We start from the raw sequence: 27,408 nt of genomic DNA, 5'->3' as shown, positions 1-27,408 counted from the left end.
ATCTGGGACACTGAGCCCACATTTTTCCATAAGGCAACAATTGGCTGGAGCCGAACACTATTAGGCATATTTCTGATAGTTTGAGTTATTTGTAGTAAAACATTTTTCAAATACCATCTGATTAAATGTAAATAATTCCCCTATACCATATTATCACTTAACATTTTGAACCTTCAAACTTAAGTTGACTTCTCCTGGGATCAACTACAAACAAGTTTGCCACCTGATTTTTCAACAACTAACTTTAGTAAAGTAAGCCTAGTTGCTCAAAAAAATTCAGATAACTCAAAATATCATTACTATATTATCTACTAAAATTTAGTATTTATTTTTTTGATGTCTCTCAACATGTCAATGAATTTCTCTTGCGTCATGTTGTGTTATGCTAGTTTATGGTGGGAAAAAGCATAACAGGATGTGACATGATGTAAGTGATGCACTGACATGTATAATTTAAAGACTACCCTCCTGCTGGAAACAGACACCTGCAATTAATTCAGATCCTGGGAATTTAAAATGAAACTGATGAACAAAACTGGAAATGTCCATGAATTGATGGACGAATGATGTGGCTCACAAACCCAAAGCAGAGTATGATATATGAGTACATTATTATTACTGAAGATCTCAGAGCTTAACATCACCCATGAATAAAGTAGTCATTTGCTATTGTCCAAATTTGATTAGATTCTTTAAAAGACAGTCTAATTAGCAAACATTTAAGAAAAGCATTTTCATTTTTTTAATTTTAATAATTTGGTTATTTAAATTATTTAAGTCCTAAAGTAGATAATTTAATCCTAAGCTCTATATGTCATATTTCTCTGGATATATTTTATTAAAGACGTATTTTGTTTTAAACAACCATGATCAATGCATTTTTCTCTTTTAAAATAATAATTTTGAATAAGAATATTACATATTTATCATTGGAAACTAGGTAAGCAAAAAAGAATATTAATAATTATTGATAAACATCTCACCCAAAGATAACTACTATTAATATTTTAGAGTTTTTTCTTTCAATCATTTCTTTTAGATTCCTATTTACTTATCTTCATTTATCCATATCCACATCTGTATCTACCCATATCTGTGTATTAGCATATTAACAGTCATTGCATCTCACAGTTGTGTGGATCTGGGATTTGGGCAGGGCTCAGTGGGCATTTCTTCTCTTGTGACATTGCCTGAGGTCATTTGGTGATATTCAGAAGGCAAAGAGACTGGTCTGGAAGGTTCAAGATGGCTTTTCTTGCATGTTTGGCACCTTGTCAAGATGGCTGCGCGAGACTTGGCCCAACTGGAGCTCTTGGTCCTTCTCTCTTTGGGCCTGTTCAGGGGACTGCTTGAATTAATTATACTGCTTGAGCATGGGGGATGAATTCTGAGTGACTGTTCCAAATGTTTAAAAATATGATTGGAATTTAACTGTACTCCCAAATTTAAATCTTACACTTAAAACTTAAGATCAAATATTTTCCTATCCCACAAAAATTTCTTAGAAATCAATTTTGATAGCTGCATAGTATTACCTATAATACAATGTAATTTACTCAGCCACTATCCTACTGTCACACAGATGATAATATTTTTATTAATAATATGTAAGAAAAATTGCTGTGTATAAATTTTTTCCTGAATTTTGTGTTGGTTTCTTAATATGTAGTACAAGAAGCAAAATTAGCTAAGGGCATGAAAAATTTTAAGGCCCATGATATAGATGGTCAAGTTGCTTTCCAGCAATGTAGTACTTATTCACATTATCACCATTATTGTTGAACACTTATTCACTATAGTTTCATCAGCATTTTCATTTTTAAGTCTTTGCATATTTGATTGTTTTAAATATCTTATTGATGTTATTTATATTTATGTGACCACTAGGAAGACTGAAATATTTTTATATTTATTTTTAACTTATATTACTTCCTCTCATATATTTTCCATTTATCTACTGAGACACTATTTTTAAAATCAGTTTATCTGAACTCTTTATATATTAAATAACTGTTTTAGATACAATATATCTAAGTATTTTCAGAATAGAAATTCAGACAAGATTCACATAGTTTAGGATTTTTCTCTATGTCATAAATTTGAATCATATCTAAAATACTTTTGAAATACTTTTGATTATTTTTATTATTGGCACAGTTTTACTTGTTATTCCTACTTAATCTGGGCTATGCAGAAAGATAATAAAAAGATGATTATGTAATTAAAAATCTCTTTTGCAAGAAAAGAGATTCAAAGTACACTCTGAAATCAGCATAAAATTTGATTACTTTGACTTTTAAAATAGCAATTTCTTTAATGTTTCTAAAATTCTGGAAGTTATATTAACGGTATTATCCTTTTATTGTAGAGTGAAAAATCATTTCCAATTTATACGTTTATAAAATAGTAACAGTTTGAGTATTATTTTACATTATTGTTATATACATAATCAAGAGAAAAGAATGACAATATATTCGACCTAAATATTTTTTTGCCTAATTTAAAAAGTTGTTTGAATTATTTAAAGAGTATGATTTCACTCCCATCTTTCATATTCATTTTAGGACACTGTAATACAGGTTATAAAAATAGTGAAATTAAAATGGCTGATATACAGATCGATGTAATTACATAATAGATATATATTTTGAATGTGAAGGACTATGAAACTTATTGTGGAAATTCACTATACAATTTCAGTAGCAATATTGCAAATTATCTTGGAAAAGCAAAAGAAAAGAAAAAATGCAGGAAATCTCAACAAAGAAATGTGTGTGTGTGTGCGTGCGTGTGTGCGTGTGTGCGTGTGTGTGTGTGTGTGTGTGTGTGTGTGTGTGTTTATTTTTGGTATAAAAAGAAAGCATTTCATCATGATGTCCTGCCAAGATTTGTCCTCAATAAATTCAAAGTCTTTCTCTTTACTTTCCAAAATTCTGTAAAGTGCCTTGCTGTTGATTTTGAAACATTTATTTTCTCAAATAATTCTTACTCAGAGCCCATTTGTTTGATGTCTGCTAATTTGCCTATTAGCCATTTTCCTATGGTCACTCTTTTTCTGTCTGCTTTGTTTTGCAAGTGTTTCTCTAAACTAGCTTGACCACTAACATTAGCTCTACAGTGATTTGGATTACAAGTTTAGCTAACACATGAATAAAAGCTGCATATACATATTTTTCTTTTTTCCTTCCTTCCTTCCTTCCTTCCTTCCTTCCTTCCTTCGCTATATTTGACAATCTTAAAAGAAATGTTTGCAATAAACTTACTTCATTAGCTACATAACATGATGCTATGTTAAATTGTAATCACCCCTCCACTAAATATAACAAAGGTAATGTGGTAATTTTCATATTAAGACAGTGCAGTGGCACACAATTACATGGTGCCATTTCATCCCCTTTCTTCTAGAGACTTTCATAACAGTTCTCTTTATTGCTGATGGATTTCTGATAATGGTGTTCATGTGGCTTTGGAACAAGAGCAGAATGTTAATTTATTCCCCAGCGTTACCTAGAGGCCCTGACGTGGGTCCAGGATTGGTGATGCCCTAATTTAAATACTGGGTAGAACCCAGCTGATCAGGTGGCTCAGAGCTAGCACAATAGGCTGTAAGGGGAAGCCCCACTCCCTGATCAGGGCAGATCAGGAGGATTCCAAGTGTAATTGGCCTCCGGGGAGTATGTAAGTCACTCTGTACACCCCCTTCAGGCCTCCTTAATGCCTTGCCAGCTGGACGGAAAAGTGCTTTCTTGTATTGCCCACAAAGGAAATGCGGAGTGAGGGGAGTAGACCTGGAGAAATTAGAAAAGAGGAAAGAGACAGTGACACAAATGAAGAGGTGGGTAATAATATTGTACATCTAAAAGCCGGGAGAGTGTGTCATAAACAAATGGGCTTGCACTGGTCAGTAGACAATTATATCCTGTTACCTCATTTCAAATGCCGACTAATTACATAGAGCAAGAGGAAATTAGCACAGGAACCTCATTCTTTGCCAAGTCCACATCAAAATGTTGTAAAAGAAAAACATGAAATCAATCTTCCATGACTTTAAAAAACTCATAGTTCCTGAAGTTTAAACCTTTGCACAAAGTCCTTCAAAGAATAAGGTGATTATTGGATGTTCAAATCTCAGAAATTAGATTTGTAAAGGAGAGAAACAACCCTATGGTTGTCACCCTTTTTGTGTGTGTGATCTGGACAACTTGTTTAACATTTTTATTCTTTATCCTGATATTATTGTTTAAATCCCCAACTTGTTTTATGTCAAACAATGATTTGCTGAAGTGAAAGAGTTTCTTCTTGGACAGAGTTGTCTCCTGAAATTTCTCTTGGGATACATTTGGCTTCTTGCAAGATTTAAATGAGTTCTTGAACTTCCTATTCAAAGAGATACTGGTGAATAGTAGAGCTGTATTTTGTTTTTAAATAACTTTTCTGAATATGGATTTTTTTGAAAAATCAAATCACTTTCTTCTTTTAAAGATATATCACCACTAAAACAAAAACAAAAATCAGTTTCCAAAGCAACTAAAAGACATTTAAATAGCCATAACCCCTCCTAAAAGAAAAAGAAAACAAAAAATTTCCCAAAACTATTTAATAAAAACACCAAATCTTTGTTAAAATGCTCCAAAATGTATGTAAGCATGAACTAGTGGAGAGAGTCAATAAGCCAAACCTGCAATGTGATCTTTGTCAGTGGGAGGCCTCTCTGAATCTCGGTTTCCTGGTCGTTACTGGTGATCAGCAATGCTTAACAGAAGGACACTTGAGAATTCTGCTGTCCTCATATGTATCAGAGATCACTGTGGGTTAGGTTCCAGAGCTATATCCTGGTTTTAATCAGAATAGTACCATTGCTTTTTCAACATGGGGTTTTGAAGCGAGATTTCTTTTGGGGGAAAGGTGATATTTCATAATTCTTCTGGTTTAAAAATATTTTAAAAGGACTAAAACTAGATCTCCTGGGACCCAGTCAGCTCTGATATTCAATGTCAAATATCTTGTTTAATACCAACCACAAGGTATGGTACTGTATCTGAAATAGAAATTATCAGTGAGGAAAATAAAGGTTTTTTTAAAATTTTTTTTATCATACTTGAAGATAACACTCAGGTTTTTTCCTGTGACAAATAAAAAGGCTTTTTAGGAAATTAATTTAAATGACCATTTTAATGGTAGTCGTGTGGATATCTTTCAGTTGCTATTTTCATGTACTAACCTGTTGCTGATAGGGGAAGGAGAAGATAATCTTTTAAATGTCTCCCTGCTTCAAGCGTGAGGCTCTTACTGTCCTCTCATTTTCTTCTTGTGCTATTCTGTCAGAGGCAACGTTGCCATAGATTCACTCGATATTATATTAGTAATAAAAAAAAAAAAAGAAGAGGAAGAAAGTAACAAAGCCAATAACAAATGAGGACAACGAAAAAAGCACAATGAGGTTAATATTTTTTAAAGTATTTCTGATATATTTAGCAAGTTGCTTAGTAACTCGTCCATTGAACCAATAGCATTTACAGTCTCAGGCTGAATCCCTGGGAATAGAGGCCATAGTCTTAAGTCGAAAGGTTTTCTAAATGCCATAGGTTTCACTCCACATGCTGACTTCACCACAGAGAAATGGAGGACATGTAAGCAAAGTTCCCATTAGGGAGAAGTACAAAGCCTTTGGGTGGTGATGGGAGTAGTCAAGAGAGAGAAAGGGAGTAGATGCAGGAATTGAGACATCAATGTCCACCTTACCTCTGGGGTTCAGATGCGTGGTGGCAGTGGGAGGGGTAGTGAAACTGAGGGACATGGCTTGGGAAGAAAGACTCAGCAGAGGGACACTGTGCATAATTGGTATATAGAATTATGGGAGGAAATATTCTCATGGAAAATCGTTCACAACAATAAGTGGCTGCAGCAGAGGAGACATGGCTGCATCGTTTGTTTGGCAGACATAAGCTTGAGACATGATCTCAGATGTGTGGGACACAGTCGAAGCTGTTGGCTGGCCAACTACCAAGGCAGGTACTGAGGTGACTGTCATAGTGACCTGTGGCAGAGGCCTACAGCAGAGCAGACTTCGCAAGTTGAGGCTCAAATGAGAACCATATTCAGAGCTGAGACAATCTATAGCCCAAAGAGAGCCTCGTAATCAGAGAAGGCTAAGTTTACCAGAAAGCTGTTGCTGCCAAGAAAAGGGACAGTGAATTTCACCAGATTAGCAGAGGAGTCAATGAAGACAGAGAAGGATGCCCAGAGATAAGCAAGGCTGGACCTTCCTCTGTCCACCTGGGCTTTATAAGATACTCCCCATGCACTCAGATGCCAGATTGAGCATGAGTAGTGAGAGATGGTAGGATGGGACTGTCACAGGTTTAGCACTGAGAGTCTGCATTTTGGGGAATATCTTAGTACCAGGCAATTCAGAACCATTGATCTCCCTATCTTCAAGTTCAGAAAGGCATGCTTCATAGGAAAATGCTTCATCTATCAACATAGTGATAAGAAGTAGAGCTGCCCAATCTGTGCAGTGGCCAGAGGACAATGCCTGCCCAGTAACTAAAGGCATCAGTCATCATGGAGTTTTGCCTATCGTAAAGGTAACACTTTTTGATTGTTCCACATGAGTTAAATGAGAAGTGCTTTATCCCAGTGTCATAAAATGTCTGTTAAATCTGGGTTATTGTCCTTTCTGGTAGCTTCTTTCATTTTGAATTAGATTTTGCTCTTTATTTTTTTTAACCCAGATTGAAGGGATCTGTGATTTAGGGTTAACAGTTTCAAGTTATAAATCTAGTTCTTTGAAAGGGAGAAGGTAATACTGTGGACTTCTCTAATAGCGTTTGTACATTTCCTACCATGTTTCCTATTTATAGTTCATTAAGGCAATACGACATGATGATTATGGAGGTGGGGGCTGGCTTTAGATACCCTGAGTTCAAATCCCACCTCTCAATTTTCACTGACCAGACCTAGTAGACCTTAACGCCTGATGACTTGGTTTTCTCATCTGTGGAATGGAATGATGCCAATAAAGAGACTATCATTCACTTTGCAGGGTTTGTTTTTTTTTTTTTTTCCTCGTTAGGATTAAATGAGTTAATGAAGTTAGAGACTTTTTTGCTGTGTTTGGGTACATAAAAAAACAGATGTCAGTTTTTATTTTTTACAATGAATGCATGGCTCCTACACTAGATTTTAAGCTATTTGATCACAGGAACACTGTCTACTTTTGCCCACCTGTTTATCCTGAGTATCTGGAATAGATTAAGTATTAAATCATTGTTAGTTACTATTAGAATTAATTTTTGAAAAGAAAAGTACTCACAGCCTTCATATCATATTTTCTGTCTGGATTTTTTTGCTTCTAACAATTTCTCCTTCTTAGACATACAAGAGAAATGAAAAAAGAAAACTAAAAACTCATTGGGGGTAAATACTTGAGCATTGTTATGAAGAAATAGGCATATTTACAATCTCAAACTTACTATCTTCTGGGACATCTGAGGCAGGCAGAATAGGGTCAAACACCAGCCCAGGAATCTGAAAATCTGACTCCTGATACTTTCTCTGCCAAAAAACAAACAAACAAACAACAAAAAAAACTTCTTCATAGTGTTCTCCTTAAAATCTTTAAAATTAGAGGGTTGGACTAGATGAGGGGTAAGGCCACATCCAGCTCTAGATTTCAATTCGAATAGAGAACAAAACAAGATCGTATACAATTAAGTGCTAAGTTGTGTGTTGAAGCTTCTTAAAAACATTACTCTTTTCTCTAAAAAAAAAAAAAAAAAAATCAAGTGTTAATATTCTCCTTTTCCTTTTGAAAACCTGCTTGCCTTGTGTAGCACTATTCTGATTCAGATGAAAAAAAAGAACACGCTGAGAACACCTGACAGCAGAGACATGGCCAGCATTATTGTGCACCATGAGGAAATAAGCATAGCTCCCACCTAGAAGGTTTGTGAGCTGAAGGAGGCTGGCAAATTACTCCATAATTACAGCTATCCTTCCATCAGGACAGAAACAACAAGCAGCATTGTCTCTCTAGCTTGAGGTGACTGAACATCACACTACCTCTCAAGTTGCCTTTTTCCTCTCTCCTGTTTCTGCTTTTTTCTACTAGACAAATTGCTCTAGTCCTCTTGTTGAGAAAGCATGTAGTGAGTTGCACAGCTCTAAGTCTGTTGGCCTTGGATACTCTACAACCCTAATTTGCTAAATGTAGGCAGGGGATCATTTAATTTTCCCTGAGCTCCTCTCATAACAGGAGTCTCACAAAAACCTTCACAGGCTCTAAATTATAACTTAGAATATACTGTCCTTGCTCTGATGGCACTGAAAGACTGACTTTTCCGAGTATCACTTCTGAAATCCAGCAAGTCTACAAAGGAAGACAGATACTCTAGTCCTCAAATCTCGTGCTATTTGGAGAGGCAAGGCCACCAATTTTTTTCTCACTAAAAGTTTGTTTCTTCTGGCACTACTTCTCTCACATAATCCACAATTTTTTGAGTAAGGAGGTATTCATAGAGGTAGATAATTTGTTTCTCATTGAAATTCTCCTTGTTATTTGAATTTTCGAGGGCTTTCTGTGTTGAATGATGTGTAGACACAGCTATTCTACCGAGGACACATTAATATCTCTCTGAGAAGCTATGAGCCATGTGGGCTTTATATGAGCTATAGGGTATATTGGTGGTACCTTTCATACTGTCAGGCATCCTTCCTGCTAGAAGTAGGAAGGGGTAGGAGCAAAGTCTACACTGCATAGGAGATTCTCTGTGCATAATTTTATTTGTCAATGACAAATAGGCCAAATATTAAATCTCCCATATTTCTTTTCAGTGGCATCCTCCCGTTGACCTTATTCCTTTGCTCTCACGAGCATCTGGGTGGAAAGTGATATACTCTGGAACTACTGGCTTCTTAGAGTAGCAGACTAGTCAGGGGGGCCCTACCTGAGGATGTGGCCTCTCGTAAGAGTGGTCCCCATCTAGTCCCATTTCTTTTTTCTCTTGCCTTATCCAAACTCCCTGTTACATACACCTCTGTCCCTTTGCCTCAAGACTGTGTATATGCCCAGAGCCCTTTCTCACTGGTGTTCTTTCTCATGCTACTTCTGATCCAGTGTGTTAATTATGATGTTGCCTACTCACAAGTAGGGTGGGTAGGTGGGCATGTATGGTTTAAGAATTTCTCAGAGATTTTTGGAGGGAAGACTAGCATAAGTTTGTAGCCTGGTGAATGAGAAAAGGAGCCCCTGCAGCTAGGGAGCGAAATCTAGAAACAAAGCCTTTCTTATTCCTTAGAGAACTTTGTATTTTGTATTTCGTGTATTTTGTGTTTGTTAACTTGCTCATTAGCTTCCTGTCTCTCAAGAGCTTATGCTTCATGACAACAGAGACTATCAGTTGTATTCACACTAAATACCTAGCCTCTGATTCAGTGCCTAGCATATATTTGATGCCCAATACATATCTATTAAATGGAACACAAGGAGCAAATCCCTTTAAACTTGCTTGTTTTTGTGTGCCTGTGTGTGTGTGCCTGTGTGTGTGTGTGTGTGTGTGTGTGTGTGTGTGTGTGAGAGAGAGAGAGAGAGAGAGAGAGAGAGAGAGAGAGAGAGATCTTGAAAACTTTACATCAGAGTTTTTAAACGTTTTTGGTTCACAGTGCTCTTAGTGTCTCAGCAATTCTCACTGCATTCCCAGGTTAAAAGATATACATAACAGTTTCATTAAGTGGTTGAGTCCAAACAATTTAATAAGTATTTATATCCTGACATTTAAAAAACACACATAAATTTAAAAAAACATTTTTTATTTCATTATTATCCAATATTACATACGAATGGGATATGTGTATCTATTGAGCACTGCAAAACTTCTCAAACTTTGGAATCAAATTAGACCTTGTTAGCCTCAGTTCCTGTTCCACATTCTACATTGATTTTCATGTAGTACTTGCTCATAGCAACCTTGTGAAATCCAGTTTCACAATGATATGACACCGTCAAAAGGGATCAAACACAATCTAATACTGAAATTGGCAGCAACCTCAAGCAGGTAGTTGGTGGGATATCTGGCAGATATAGACTATCTCTTTGTTTACCTATAAAATTTAAAAAAATGTGTGGTTAATTCACTGTGGCATCCTGGGATGTGTTGGTACAAAGTTTGGGAATGCATGGTTACATTCATATTGATTTCACATACTAGAGGAATCATAGTGAAAAATATGTTAAGATGTTGAAAAGATAATAAAAATTTTAATCATATTGTAAAGTACTTATCAATTATGGCTAATTTTTATTCTCTAACATCATTATTAAATTTGTCTCGGGTTAACTTTGCTTAGTTAAATTTGATTAAATGCTAACTCCTTACTTTCCAAGGCTATGACTCTAGAGCAATGAGACCAATTTCTCAGATTATTCACATAAATTGGTCTCCTTACTTTATATCCCACAGATTTAACCTTCACACTTTGAGGCCTATGGAGCATGGTTGTCTTCTGTCAACTTAATAAGGGTGTAAGGGTCTTCCTGCTGATCTTGCTCACATCACAGCATTGGAGAGCTTATAGCATCTGCAACACATCACAGCATTTGTGTCAACCTATACATTATCTGTTGAAACTGAAGGAATTTACTTAAAAGGCTTCCAGTGAAATCCTATGACAAATAGGTACAATCTAACATCAGCCTTCTCACTAAATGCTTTATTCTTGGCGTTTATAAATGTTTATTACCGTTGTGCATTCTTGAGTAAATTTGGGTTTTAGAAGATAATTTATAATCTTTATCATTCTTTCTTTAGGATTCAGCTAACCACTGTTCTTTCTTAGCTGAAATATGAGACCTCAGAGGGTTAAGTGAGTTTCACCTACACAAAAAGTCAACATCAAGTATTTCTTTAAATGTGGACTCCTCGACAAACACTTCTCTTCATTTGCAAGGCCCATGAATTTAAAGCATCCGGTAATAACAGGCCTGTTCTCCCTCTCGGAGCTGGAAGCTCCTTGTGAAATGGTATCCTGCCAAAGTGCCACTGCAATAAAGCTCTGCGTCCTAATGTTGGTGTCAAAGTGCCAGCGAACCAAGACTGGCAGCAGGCTAATTTGGGAGAGCTGTCTGCCTCGGCCTCCCCCCCCACACTCCTACTGATCAACTCACCCACACAAGCTATTCAGCTTGTCAACCGTTCATGGGTAGGGGAAAAGGGGATGAAAGAAAATTACGATATGCCTTTCCCTTTCACTCAATACCCAGATTCCCCTATGTCACCAATCCAGCCTCTGAGAGAGCCTGGAGCTTTGTTCCCCCACTAGGTTAATGCCTTCATAAGCAGACCTTGGGGGAAAAAAGCTCATGAAGGTGGCATTATTTACACTATACAGTGTTTTGATAATATCTAACACTTTTACAGACATTCTTAAATTAATTCGAGTACTTACACAGAGGAACATCTTCACTAATAGATGTTTTGCCTGATCATTTAATAATCTTTTTCCTTCTATTAACAATGATCGATTAAATGACGGGAAGTAAGCCGCTGCCTGGCTAGGGACAGCTGAATGAGTGAGAGTCCTGCTACGATGTTTGGGGTTTGGAGTAAGAGAGCTGTCTGTCTTCTACAAATGCTTACTTTTTGGTAAACTAAGCCTTGACTCTTCATGGCCACACTTAAATTCACAAGTGCACAGATTTTAGCTATTTCTCTCAATCTATCATAAAACTATAACATGGGGACAAAAATAATCCTGGCCTCCTTGGCATGTGGCTCCAATGGGATAATGTCCATAAAGCTTTTAGCACATAGCAAGCATGAAATAAATTATTTTTTTCTTTTTTTCCTCCTCCTCCTATTATCATTATTATTGATTTAAACAACTATGTGAAGTAGCTGTACCATAATGTAAATCTGTATTAATGCAATTGACAATAAATGTTGGATCTTAGTTGAATATAACATGAAAAGAAAAATAATTAAATAAAGAGATCTTATCTAGCATGGAGAAATTACGACAAAATGAATATGGCCCTCAGAGGTCCTGACTTCTTATTTGTAAGAACGACTTACCCTGAGGCAATGATACTCACCATGGAGCTTGTGAACTGCTCCCAAGCTTAACAAGTAGTTTGTGGCTCATTATAGCCTGATTTACTGTATGTGCCCTGTGTGTGTGTGCTTCTGTCCTTCTCAGAAAGGAACTTCAAATGAAATGTGTAGGTTCTACTCTCCGTATCTTAACATATGGCATTTGGCTGTTCTCACCATAAACATAGAGTACCTGGTACTTCATGATGATTCCTTAATTCTCCTTAGCAATCATGAGGGATAGATGTAGGCACACATTATCATGATAAGTGGTTAAAATGAGTTATGATGTAAACATTCGACACAAGCAGTAATAGGAGAGGGACCCAAGCTTCACAACTAATGGAGGCAGCGAACAGCAGCCTCCTATTGCTGGAGGGGTTGCATCAGAGAGATGAGAAAGCTTTAGATACATATACTTAAGCTTTTCAAAAATGGAGAAAACAAAGTAAAAACTGTTGTAGCAGGGGGGAGGGTGGAGAGAGGGAGAGGGAGAGACAGATTTCATTGATATTAAAGGAATAGATTACTTTTTTCTTCTTGTACACAGAGGGTTTTCTACTCTGAACCCCTTTCTGAAAGCCATCTTCTGTGCAATATGCATGTGGTAGCTATGATTTTTCCTCCTTTTAATGCAGTTGTTTTGTAGAGAGTGGCAAAAGAGTTATTTGAATCTCATAGAGGCCAGTCTTTTCTGATCATATTTTTAACCTATTTTGTCAGTTCACACAGTTAGGCTTCTAGGCCATCTTTCTCAAAAGACACTTCATTTTCATTTTCAATCAATTTCTCTCCACGATTTTTCACATAGCTTCTTTCACACTACTAATTTCACTTTAGAGTTGGCATCCTATCCCACTTCCCTGGGCTTGCTGTGCTAACATGTTTAAACATGATTAGTCTTTATTAATGTAAAAGAGACAAAGCTTCAAGAATCACACACCTCTTAATTTGCTATAGGTCCAAAGGGGAACCTCAACCCTGGAAACTGAAAATGAATGGGCTCCTTGAGATGCTGGGCATTCTCCTGCTACGTGGAATAGTTTTAGACAAGATTTTCTTTAAATTGTATTTTATTTCAAATGCCTGCTCTATTAAATGCCGTGAAATATCCAAATAATCAAAGAACATTTCCTGGTCACAGATGATGATTAATTTACTTTCAGCAGTGTTTGTTACATGTTTAGTTTAGAAAATTAAGGGATTTTGATATCATTATGGTGGTATTTTACTCCCATTGCAATCTTCGGAATAATACTATCTCAATGTGGTATTTATTTATTCCATTATTCAGCAGATATGTGCCAAGGACTGTGGTAGGCACTCCAGAAATGGGGGAGAGGGTAATATGAGACTATCCGTTATGGAGTTAGAGTTAAGGTGGATATTTCATTAGTTTAGCACTATGAAAATTCTAAGATTTGAAAATATTTGATAATATATATAACATATATATACACACACATTACAGGTATCTGATATTTGATATATGCTGCTTATTTTAGAAAAATTGAATGTGGGTTACACCTACGCAATCAGACATTAAGGGCCATATTAAGGAGTAGAGGAGATTATTGGATCTGAAATCTAAGCTAAGGGTAGTTTCTACGATTACACTTTAAATTCAGTTCCTGTGTGGGGCACAAAGGCCAATAAAGAAATTCCATGAATCATGTAGTATTCATTTTCTAATAAAAGGATATATACTGGTTGATAAGAAGAAAATGTTCCTGGAAATAAACTCTAACAGGAATCTAATCCCAGATTGCTATAATAAAAGAAAATATCTTTAATGGTGGCCTTTAGAGAAGATGAAGAAAATGTATTCATATGGTCATTTCTTATAGTGACCCTTGGTAAGAATAAAGAGAATAATACTATATGGCAACTATATAAATGTATTTCTACAGAGAATAAAATGACAGAGTCTTCAGGCTGCTGGAACTGGTGTTTTGTTGCAGCTGGAAGCATCCAAGTGTGCTGCCCATGCTTAATGACTAGGTATGCATTTGAAACTGGCATTTTTTGGATGACTCGGTTGGGAGAGCGCAGGTCCAGGCCCCTGCTGACAATGTTGACACCAGTGCCACCCTCCACAGGCCCACCAAACCTGTGGGCAGGTCCTTCACCTTTCTAACTTCTATCCTCACCACTGCTGTGGCAGCTGCCTCAGTCTACTCAGCAGCTATTTGGGACCTCTGACCCCTCACCAGTAATGCTCCTAGAGTTTTTTACCTGTGACTAGGGGCTCATGTTGGGGCATCATAGGTGACTATAGACCTAAATAAGTGGAAACTTTGGAAGTATTTAAAAATATTAACAACAAGGATGGTTATGCCAGTGTATATCCCATGTCCCTTGGTAAGGATGTAATTTCCCGTCACACTGAGCTCACTTAGTACTGCATAGTTTTCCTTCTCATGGACATTTATCATATACATCTCTTCTCTATAGACCATAATGTCCATGTCTGGTTTGATTTCTGTGCCCCACAGCACTTAGCACACTCCCTCATGCTCACCAAAATACCTGTTAAAGAATAAATGAATGTGAGATATTTAGCCAAGTCCTCTGGGTCTATAAACATGGGTGGAAACAGGTGAGATGTCTTGTAATAGTTTCAGTCTCTACTGATTTTAGCTATATCAAGCACTTTGAATAATGTATCCTTTCTCATATGGAGTGACTTTTACATCTAATGACAAAGTTATAAAGATGTGATTCTTGAAGGTAAAAACCTTGGAAAAACAGATAAAACAAGATTCTAGTCCTTGAAGTATTTTTTTAGATTGAGTGCCAGCAGAAACCTCATATTGACTTAGAAGGTCACTTTAAGAAGCTTGAAGACTTCTCCTAACTTGATTATAAAGTCACCATATAATTGTCCAAAATTGGAACACTTTTGAGGGTAAAAAAGGGCACTTTTAATAATTACGTCAGGTCAGTAGGCATTAGCCAAGACTATCGTCATGCAAATGGGGATATATGGTCACCTAGTTATAAATATTTTAATTTTACAAATCACTGGTTGCCAATGTTACAATCTGCTTTTCATTTCCTTCAGTGACCATTGAAAGAGACAAGAATAACACTTGTAGGTCATCTTACATTTCCTCAGATTGCCCTTTTTTATGTATGCAACAGATTGGGATTTTTCCTATACTCTTCCCATCCCAAATCTCAGTCTCAATTCCTAGGCATAAAATAGAATGAAAGAAAAATGACATTTTTTTCATGCTAAAGTATGAAAGATTAAAAACTGACACAGAGTAATGTCAAGCCAAGTAGCTGGTGAAATTCTTAGAGAAGAAAATTACTTCCCCAGTAGATGATACATTTAATTGTAAGCTTTAAAATTTGGTAAGGTTCTGATGAAGAGGAGGGGATCAATTCAGTGGAACCCTCATTCATTGGGAGAGATATTTTACCTCAGCTTAGAGGAATATGGAAGCAGGCAGAATGGCTTATATAAAATAAAATAGAAGCCTAAACACATGGGGGGACAATTCTGGCTAAGTAATCAGTCATTTGCTTGCAGTATGAAGTGTCTGGATTTATCACAGTAATATTCTTGTTTGTTTCTATAGACCATGCAAGTCTCATTATAGCTATGCTGATGGCCTTGTCATCACTGCTGATGATCAGAATTATCTTTGTTGGCCTTATGTGACTCAGTGACCTTCAATAATTGAGGATGGAACATGGCATTAAGTGCTGAGGGTAATGCAAGTGTCTACGGTGAGATCTTCTCTCCACTAATAAGGGAGCAAAAGTTTGTGAGAAACGATCAGCAGATTTTCTTGAATATTAAAAGGAGTTAGAAATAAAGGGACTCTCCCTGACTTCATAAATTACACAAGAGTATCCAATCTGCTCATCTTCACCTCTTAATTTGGAATAGAAAAAATCTCTTGTGCATAAACTGCCTTTCCTGAATCTACCACAATTAATCCAGAAGAGAAGTGGGAATGGGTAGCAGATTTTTTTTTTTTTCAAATTTTGTTGTTAATTAAAAAAACAATTATCAAGGATTTCTAATTACTTTATAAGTGCTGTATGGCCTGTACCTGCTCCTCAGCAAATTAGTAAGATAATGTTGGAAACATCTTATTAAATGGAATTACTCTTTCTCTTACTCTAGATTCACACATCTACTTAATAGGCCTCTTCTTGTGCAACACCTTTGTGAAACATTTATTTCTATTAAGTTATTTCACAGTTATTAGCATTGTGCATTGCTTTCTAAATTTTTTTTTCCAACCCAAGACCTAATAAATTGACAGGCTTCTCTAAGGGCTGAGTAGAGACAGACTCCAACTTTTCAGAAGATCTTTAAATATATTCCTTTAGAAAAAGCGAGTGTTCTAAAAACAATAAAATTTTTCTGTTATTGGGTATAGAGATTCATTAAAAAGAATGAATAAAGCCCACAGGTCCAGAGAGGGGCCCTGAAGTAGAATGGGAGTATCTACAGTCAGGAGCTGACAAGTGAAAGACTAGAACCAAAATGTGAGCCACTGGAGAGTGCTGACAAATGGAGCATGTGATTGAGAGAGCTGACTGTATTATAGATATCAGATCCATGTGAAATATGCTATTCAAAGATCTCGACAGATAGGCATTCATCTATTTGAGAGTTTCATAGAATATGTCAAGGTCTGCAGCCCATTCTTTTAATTTTGGGCAGAACCAAGAATGAAGAAGCAGGTTGTCAAAATATAGGAAATCATGATCTCATAGTTTTAAATAATCTGAGATGACCATTTACATCATATAGTACATCCTAGAACTGTATGATATTGGCACTTGAATATGAAGTTAAATGAGATGTATTCAAAGATTTTTGAATTTTCAAAATTTGAAGTGACTTTCATTTAATCTAAATATATTTTTGTTCTTTTATGGAGAAGTTCACATAGGATTAATGATGGTGGTACTTGCTGCAGTTCTTTTTTTCTTTTTAGTTCGGTACTCTATAGATTTAGGAGCTGCATCAAGATCACAATTTTATTATAACAAATTGTTATATAAAGTTTTCTAGCTTGTCCAGCAACACAGCATGTATGCAGGGTATCTGGGATTACGCCTAAAATTCCCTTCTCTCTTGTCTACATCTGCAGTAATTTGTCCTCCGTGCCCTAGGTACCTAACAGATATTTTCATTCTACAAATGCTTTGATGTCACATATGTCAAACCACTATTTACTAAAATGAGAGTCCCATTTTGGCAAGCATTGCTCATGAAATATTTGTAGAGTGTTGGGGAAGCTATGGAAATCCTTTTATTTGTAGGACTGATAAAAAAGAAAAATGTTTCATCGTGAATAAATGGTAATGGTAGAGATTTTAAGGGTACAATGAGACATAGTGAATATCCAGTTAGATTCAGAGAAATCTCGCTGAGAAAGAAAAAAATACAAATGAAATTTATCAATTATACAACAAGCACAACTAAAAGTTAAAGAGTTTGGTATTATATGGCAGTAAGAGCTGAAAATTAGTTTAGAAATGACTTTCAGTAAGACAAAGAATAAGTAAGTGTCAACAGGCCCCGACAAGCCTCATGCAAGCTTTGTAGGAACTGCTGAATTGCAGGAGTGATGGATGGACTTAGGCGACCTAGAATGGGTTTCTTTGTGCCTGAGCACAGTTGGGAGAGGAGTGTCTCCCCATTTTGGTGAGTTGCACAGCTGAGCGAAGGAGAGCAGTAATAGATCAGGACAGAAAGCTGGACGGGCAGCCAATGCAATGCTACAGGACTGGGGGAGCATGAGCACTCGGCAGACAGGTGGTGAGAAGTCCTCCTGTATGCCCCAGAAATGCTCCCAGTGGGCTCTATAAGCTGCTGGTAAGACAGGAAACTCATGTTACAGTAATTTGGTGTATACATCAGCAAGTTTCTAAGTCTTCCTGGGGAAGGAAAAACAGTAGTCTTTCCTCCATTGACTTCTACCTATGGATCTCGAGCAGCACAGATTTAGTTATGATCAAGGTTACCTGAAAGAGATATGAAATGAAAAGTAAAGGAAGCATAAGACATACTGAATTCTCTTACATAGTTTACCTAAGGCTGACTAACTCATGTAGATTGCCTGTAATGTCCTTTGTCTCCATCTTCTAATTACAATTTCTTTATTTCTCCAGAAATTCTCATCTCTAAAATTTTATTCCATTTGTGTACATAGTCATTATTTCACATACTGATGTCCACTAAGCCATCTTTCCCTGTAGGGTTGGGCCTCCATCTTTCATTCTTTTGGACCTTCTTCATTGCTCTAAATTACTCTGGACACAATAGAATCTCAATAAATATTTAATAAATTGAGATTAAATTTTTCTTTCTCATTGTATCTCACCTAAAAAAGAGTGGTTTTCTTATTATAAATGTAAATGTTAATTGTTAAAATTTTTAAGAGTGAAAAAATAGATTGTTTTCTTAATGCAAGCATAGTTTGTTATTGTGGCTTTTTCTTCACATCAGAAAAAATATTTAGAGTACTCCCCTTTTGTCCAAAAAATGTATCATATTAAAATAAAAATGTACTGTAAAAATTAGTAACTTGGCTATGATGCAAATATATTTAATAGAAATCTTATGGGAATTCTATGAATTCTACAGCAATATAGAGTGAAATGAGTAAGTTAAAAGTTGTTTTTTTCCCAGTTAAAGACTTCTCTTCAAAATACACTTATTTCTGAGTAGCAGGTTTTTTATATTTATAGGATAAGGATACCTCTTTTACTCATCTCTTATTTATTGTGACACTCAAATAATGGATTAAATCCTTTGTAAGATATCAAAGCTTATACAAGTGTTAGAATACAAGGATACTTCATTCATTCATTTATTCATACAAGGCATTTTCAAGCCCTGTGAATGAATGCCACAGGGGAAGTGCTATGGAAGATTAAAAGATATATAAGAAGCACATTTGCCCTCCTTTTCAAACAAATGCCTTAACTTTGTAACATTGAAAATTGTTAGCCTAAGTAGATAATCTTATATGTTAACCAACTATACAAAGAAGAGAGGGCAAATTTTCAAAAATGCAGAGAAAAGTCTGACTTCCTGATATGTATGTCTGGAAAGAGGAAGACTTCAGGCAGTTTGGAAAACTTTCAAGCAATGGTATTGTAGCTATTTGCTGCAAATTAAGCCAGTGAGGAAGAAAAGCTGGTGGTATTCAAAGAAAACTATCTTCCAGTATTTGAAGGCCCATACTCTGTGAGAAACATTGAATTCATTCTGTCTAGTTGGCTGTAAGGGGCAGAGTAGGACCAATAAGGGAAAATTACAAGGGCACAGATTTTAGAATATTACAAGGGAGAAATTTCTTATATGCTAAGCTATTCAAAACTAGAATGGGATGCCTGAGGGGTGATGAGTTTCCTGTCACTGGAAGAGTTTAAGTACAAAATGCATTACCTCTTGCTTAAACTGGAGGCCTTTAAAGTATTTTCCAATGCCGATATTCTGATTCAATGATTCTATTCTCAAAGTTGGTCTCATTAAGCTGTGAGACCCCTCTCCCCCGCCCCCACCTTTTGGATCCTCTCTCCCAATTCCTTCCTCCCCAGAAGGCAGTGGAGAAAAGTGAAGGATAAGGTTTCTTTAATATTAATTCTGATATTAAGCATGGAGCGTTTCCCTTTTAAGACAAAGTTTCTGTTTAAAGATAAATCCAGGGTCATAGATTTATGGTTTTACTTATCTTTCTTTTCATTTTAAATGGAAGCATAAGTGTTTAATGTGATGCTCATATCGTTTCATTTTATTTTCTAAATGTAAGTATGTAGGGATAGCATGAGTCTGTTTTGCCTTGATACAGCAATTGGTTTTCCTCCTCTGTTCACAATCAGACAGTTTTAAATTTTGGTTAGGCGTGTAAACACACTGTGATGGACGACATTAATAAATAAGTATTACATTGGCTCTGCTTCAGCAGTTCCTCTTCATCTTTATCTTTTTTGTTTAAATCCTATGGGGTCTCAGAATGCTCTTTATGGAGATCAAGAAGATTAAGCAAAATTAGCTCTCAACGACATAATGGGCTTCCCTCTCCTTGCATGTGTCTCCCTTCTCTGCATGCGGTGACTGTCCCTGATATCAACAGGAGATTCACTGATGGGGGTGGAAGAATTACATTCTGGATGAGCAGGGCATGCCATGGGATTTCAGCATTCTCTTTCATTTTTAGCAATGTATATGCTTGAATTAGAATCCAAAATGAAAATAAGTAAATTGGCTGGCTACTTAGCCACCTCATCAGACTCCTAGGGCAGGGTGACCTGTTCATTCTCAAAGAAAAGGGTAGTTGTCTTAGTCTTGAGAACATCTAACTGACAGCTTCATAAACAGATGATACCTTAAAAGTGGTTATTTTCAGGGAAAACTATGCTTCACCCATGTCAAACAGTAAAATTCATGCTGTTTGTAAAGTTCTCCAGAGAGACACTGGCTTACTCATGGGCAGAGTCAGCAGCTGCCTGCATGGAATAATTTGAGGATCAACGAGAGGCCCTCTGCTTTAAAATCCATCTCCCTCATCAGTCTGCAATGGTGCCTGAAATTTCCACCATTACTGTCATTTCTTAAAAGCCTTTAAGAGGACATATGCCCTATTATCTTGAGGGAGGTAACATTAATTAACTATATAACATATTAGAATGGATGAGTTTTCTTGTTAATAACCCATTACAACCATTGACACCCAGTAAAGATCAGGGCTGTGAAGAAATAGAAGCAAGGGCAGGTAAGTTTTAATGGAGAAGTAGAAGATGGTGATTCATGGTAGGTATGTACAGGGTGTTACTCAGATCCTGCTGGGGCAGAATGGGGGCTCTAACATGATAACCAATGAGGAGAGAGAAGGCACTGGGTATTTTGTTGTGGGTAATGGGGTGTGCATAGCCCCCAAATATGAGAAAAATTGAAAACGAAAGGAAGGGGGCAAAGGACAAAATTTCTTGCCTTATATGTTGTTAACCCTGCCCCTGCCCCTCACAAAGAAGTTTATGGTCTTAATAATCATTTGTAGAGTAATTTCAAACTAACTTCAATTTGAGTAGGAGATGTGTCTTTTATTTGAGTAGGAGATGTGTCTTTAATATCATATTAATGGAAATGGAGAATTGGTCATCATAATTTGGATGGCGGTATTTCATTAATTCAAAGAATTTTTATTCACCCTTTAGCTATGAGATCCATGAGCTAAATGATTATTTTTCTTTAGCTCTTTCTTCAGAAGTGTTACTGAAAAATATTTAACCTACACACAGTATAAAACATTTATAGTATTTAATTAGAATCAGAATTTTAAGAGCTAGAATTGATGGTTTGAGATCTTAGTTCCATCCCATTACTTTAGAGATAGGAAACTGAGACACATTGTCATGAAGTATCTTTATTTATTCCTTCATTTGAGTACTGACAATGTGCTAGGCACAGGGAAATAGTAGTAAGCAAATATAGACATAATATTTTCCTCACGGATCTTATACTTTAGTGAGGGAGAAAAATATTTAAAGTTGATAGAAAAACGAATCAACACACAACTACATATAAATAAAAGTTGTGATAAGTATTATTAAATGAAATGTTTTATGAGAGCGTATTGTAGGTGAACTTGATCCCAGTGAGGATGGAGTTAGAAAAACTTCAATGCAGAAATAATATTTAAATTAATATCTGAAGGTGAGTAGGTGTTCACTAAGCAAATAGAAGAAAAGAGAAAGAGAATTCTAGCCAATGGATAGAAATGCACAAAGGCTCTTTTGCAGGAGGCCATGGTGTGCTTAAGGAATTAACAAAAAGCCTGGGTGTTTGTTTATTGCTCAGAGAGTGACAAGGAAAGAGTCATTCTTTTTGAAAAGAGGCTGATCACTCAGGGCTTTGTTTGGATTTTGGACTGTATCCTAGGAGCAGTGTATAAAAGGGCCTGGAGCAGAATACATATGGGTACGAAGGCTAAACCAGTGGTCCAGAAGAGAACCAGGGGTGACTTGATCAAGGCTATAGAACTTCGGTAGAATTGGCATAATTCCTAGGCTCTTTGATTAACAAGAGTGTGTTCCTTTTACTCGTAGTAGGTATTTGTTGCTTTTTGAACTTCCCATCATTCATTTTTCTAACTTGCACTTAGTAGGAGGATAGCCCTTCCCACAACTAGTTCCTGTGATCCTGGTGGAACTGATAGTAGCCTCAGCTCCAAGGATGACATATTATCCAGACCTGACCAATGAGACCCTCACATTCTCTTGCAGCCATAGCAATTGGTTTAGGAGTGGGCACGTGATCCTGTCATAGCAAATGAGATGCTGCAAGACTGTTGCTAGGATTTCCAAGACAGAGAAAAGTAGTGAAATGGGGCCTGTCATTTAAACAATAGGTAGAGAAGAAACTGAAGCCAACACAGCAGAAGCCAATGAGAGAGATGGAGGAAAAAAGCATCCAGATTATTGAAGTCACGGCAGAAGTCAGCCATGCCTTGAAATTTTCAGATATGGGAACCAATGAAGTCTCAGTTTGCTAGAGCTAGTTTTTGTTGGCTTATCTACCATGTGCAACCAAGAGCCCTAACTAATAGAGTACTAAATTCTTTTTTCTTTGTTTCTTTTTTAATACCTAAAAAAAGAGGTAAAAAGAGAAAAGCTATGATTTTCAATACAACCTGGAGAGGAAAATAATTTCACTGTAAAATCTGGATCGATTTGGGTTGAACACTAGGAATTTAGTATCAAATCACATTGAAGCTGAAAAAGGTCAAATTGTCACATGATATTCTATTCTAAACAAAAGTGCTTTTCCATAAGATAATTATATACTGGAAATGCTTTTATCATACATATCAAGATAAATGGGATTTATCAAATGTAATGTCACTAAGAGAAAACAGCCAATTGGCAAATATTCTTAAATAATATAACGACATGATATGCAAGTAATTTCATGCCCCCTAAAAACATCTGTTTGTTCACTCAGTAAATCATTGTAATATCTCAATATTTTTGATGTTTTTTTCCTCATATGTAATCCATGAGTAGTCTCTGCTTTTGTTCTCTCACTTGTCTTAGTTAATCTCGATAAATGATAACATATTGTTTCTTTAAGATTTTGGGGAAGTAGTAAATATTTTTCTGGTTTTTGTGTAAATGAACAAATAGCCTAAGAGTTTACAGATTGTAATGTTTGTTTAAAAATAGCATTATAAAATTTTAAAATGTAAGGCATCTGTGGGGAATTTTGGAACTGTGGAAGAGTCTTCAATTAAGTACTCTAAAGAAGAGTTAAAATTCTGCTTTACCTTCTAAATCATACAATTCCATCTAGAACAGAGCATTCATTCATAAACTTTAGAATTGGATGGGTTTTAAGAAATGTTGCCATTGACTATTTGCTCTGATTTGGTTTTTACCAATAGTAGGTAGCCATTTTATCAATAGTAGGTAGTCATAGCTCACAGTAAACTCTTCTTTAAGCTCCGACTCACTAGAGTTTCAGAAGTAAATGGGGGCAAACATTGAAATGTTGAGAGCATTCCAATAGAATTGCTTCAAATGGCACAAATAAAGTTATCCAGAAGGAAAAGAGAGAGTTCAAAATAGTAAACAGCAAATAGTTCATGAACACAAGGAGATAATGATAAGATCGGAAAAATAATTTAAGTGAAGGTCAGATCATGGAGGTACTTGAAAGCTATTTAAAAGCTTTTGTAGTTTATCTTTAAGGTAATGGGGAGCCATAGACTCCTTTGGAGCATGAAGAAAAGATCGAAAGACAGTTTAAGGAAAACTAAGATGGTTAGAGAATGTGAGTCTACTGGAATTGTCCAAATGAAACACAATTAAGTCCACTTTAGAGGAACTGGAAAGAAGGGATGTTTGAGAGAGATGGTGGAACAATGAGAGATCTTGGCAATTGATTGAGTATGAGACAAGGGAAAGAAAAGTAAAAGATGACTGAGGGGAAAAGCTAATGTGTCTATTAAAATTCAGGAAGAGGAGCAGATATAGTAACAGAAAGGGAGCAAAAGATGTGATTCTCTTAAGGATTATAATCAACTCTTCATGAAATAGGAGCTGTGGATAAAGCTACTACACTAATTTTTAATTTTATGTATATCCTACTTAGGAATGTTGTATTTAGCACCATACTACTATGATATCATTTTAATTATGATACAATCATATTTGTAAAGTTTTAATTTAGATTGATTCTCTGCTTGTGCCAGCTACCTGCACCAAGCAAAGAAATTATCTCTTTCTTTCAAAAAGTTTATTACAGATGCAGGACCTACATATTTCATTTCCATATGTGCTCTGTTGATCTGTGAAACAGCTATAAGACTTCTTTTAGTAGAGATAAAAGCCAATAATGTGTGAAATAGATATTATCATCAATATGATATTTAAAAATTATGAGGCAAACAGTATATTCAACATTATAAAATCTCATGCTTTCTGTCTCTATCTCTGTCTGTCTGTCTCTATATACAATTTTTAAAAATATAGTTATTTATTCTAGTCTTAATAATGTTTCTGAACGTTCACCAGGCATGTGGCTAATCACCTGAAAGAGAATTTTAAGCTATGGAATCAAAATCATTTAGTAAGGCTAGTGAGTGTCTAACGGGGGAGTTGGTATTATATGCTCCCTGTATAAAAGCTCCCTATTATGCTTTTTTTAAAAATAATTTTTTAATTTTATTGTAGTTGGCATACAATAGTGTATTAGTTTCAGGTGTGTAACATAGTGATTAGACATCTATATAACTCACGACTCACAAAGTGGTCACCCCAATAAATCTAGTCATTGTACATAGTTATTATAATATATTGGCTGTATTCCTTATGTTGTACTTTCTATCTCCATGACTGTTTTGTAACTACCAATTTGTACTTCTTAATCCCTTCCCCGCTTTTCACCGACCCCTCCCAACTCCCCTCCCATCATGTAATCTTCAACATGTTCTCTGCATCTATGAGTTTGTTTCTGTTTTTTTTTTGTTGTTGTTGTTTATTTTATTCTTTAGATTTCATACATACATACAAACATATGGCATTTGTCTCCCTCTATCTGAACTGCTCCACTCAGCACACTACCCACTAGGTCCATCATGAAATATCTTTTTCCATCTCTTTCCTTTTAGTCTGTGTGTGTCTTTTAATCTGAAGTGAGTCTCTTGTAGGCAGCATATGTAAAGGTCTTGTTTTCTTATCCATTCAGCCACCTCTCTATTGATTGGAGCATTTAATTCTTTTTCACTTGTACTCATTGATAGATATGTAGTTATTGCCATTCTTTATTTAGACTTTTGATACATATTTTTTCCTTCTTCTTAAAGAAGTCCCTCCAACATATCCTGAATACTGGCTTGGTGGTGATGAACTCCTTTAGCTTCTTCTTGTCTGGGAAGCTTTTTATCTGTCCTTTGATTCTAAATGATAATTTTGCTGGGTAAAGTAATCTTGGTAGTAGGCCCTGGGTTTTTATCACTTTGAATATTTTGTGCCAAGTCCTTCTGGCCTGTAAAGTTTCTGTTGAGAAGTTGGCTGACGGTCTTATGAGTGTTCTCTTATACATAACTAATTGCTTTTCTCTTGCTGCTTTTAAGATCCTCTTTTTGAATTTAAACTTTGGCATTTTAATTATGATGTGTTTTGATGTGGACCTCTTTGAGTTCATCTTGTTTGGGACCCTCTGAATTTCCTGGGGTTGTATATCTATTTCCTTCACAAGATTAGGGAAATTTTCTGTCATTATTTCTTCAAAAAGGTTTTTTGATTTCTTGCTCGCTCTCGTCTCCTTCTGGTACTCCTATGATGTGAATGTTGTTACTCTTGATGTTGTTCCAGAGGCTTCTTAAATTATCTTTATTTTTTGGATTCTTTTTTCTTTTTGCTGTTCTGATTGGGTGTCCTCTGCTACCCCATCCTCTATGTTGCTGATTTGATCCTCTGTTTCATCCACTCTGTTGATTCCCTCTAACATACTCTTCATCTCAGATGTTATATTCTTCATTTCTGACTGGCTCCCTATTATGTTTTCCACTCCATTTTTATGTTTTTATCTCTTTGGTAAAGTTCTCACTGAGTTCATCTACTTTTCCCCTAAGTTCACTGAGCAACATTATGACCAGTGTTTTGAACTCTGCATCTGGTATGTTGCTTGTCTTCATTTTGGTAAATTCTTTTTCTGCAGCTTTCTTCTGTTCTTTCATGTAGGACATGCTTCTTTGTCTCCCCATTTTGGTTGACTCCCTGTGTCTGTTTCTATGTATTAGGTAGGGCTCCTAAGTCTCCCGGTTTTAGTAGAGTGGCTTTATGTAGTAGGTGTGCTGGGGGCCTCCTTGGCACAGACCCGGGAGGGATCCAGTTGCAGGCCAATTTCAGCCACAGCCTGTGCATCTCCAGGGCCACCTGGTAAGAGCCACCAAGCAATCTGTATATGACTGCCACCCGTGTTGGGCTTATAATAGGTGCCTCAAAGTGCCAAGTCAGTAACCGAGGCTGGCTGCCACTGGTGCAGTCTTGGGACTCTCAGCAGGAGGTACAGGGCAGGCTGAGGCCAGATGCTGCTTCTTCAGGTTTTGTGAGCCTTTGAGAGATTTTATGAAAGTTTAAAGCAGTAGCCACGATAGCCTGTTTGAATGGAATAAACCAGGAAATGGCTTGGGTGGGCCCACAAGTTGGAAGAGGCAAAGTCTCAGGGAATCCCCTGGGCTGAGCGACCTGTGTTATCCAGGTAGATGGTGCCTGTGTCTGCACGCTGGGAGTGGGGAGGGCTCAACAAAGGAACAGTGGTTACTGCCTGCACTTCTATCTGGGAGCCAGCTGCCCCTGAAGCCAGACAGCTCGTTGCCTCTCTGTATATCCCTGGCACCCCTTGAGTGGCTGCCCCAGTGCTAAAGCTCAGGGCGAGCCAGTCTGTCAGCGAATAACTCTGGGGATGCGCCTTCAAGAGGAAGGTCTCTGCTTCCCGCAGCCCTCTGTCTCACTCAGTTACAACCTTCACTGGTTTTTCACAGCCAGAGGTTGTGGGGACTTCCTGGCATTGGAACCCTAGGCTAAAGAGCTCAGTGTGAGGCTGGGACCCCTCACTCCTCAGGTTGAGGAGGTGGCTCTGCAGCCAAGATAGTCCTCCTGAGATTCTCGATTGCTACACATGGTTGTGGGACCAGGGTGTTGTAAGGCTTCTATTTAGCCAGATCTTTGATGACTCTGCATTCCGGTTGCCCTGTAGTTTTGTTATAATTTTGGTGTGGTTGCTAGAGGAGGTGTGTATAGCCTCTGCATGCTATTCCATCTTGAATCCTCTCTC

This window comes from Pteropus vampyrus, unplaced genomic scaffold, assembly GCF_000151845.1.
Source record: "Pteropus vampyrus isolate Shadow unplaced genomic scaffold, Pvam_2.0 Scaffold11, whole genome shotgun sequence".
Taxonomy (NCBI): Eukaryota; Metazoa; Chordata; class Mammalia; order Chiroptera; family Pteropodidae; genus Pteropus; species Pteropus vampyrus.
The sequence above is the reverse complement of the archived record's forward strand: the minus strand, read 5'-3'. Positions refer to the sequence as shown.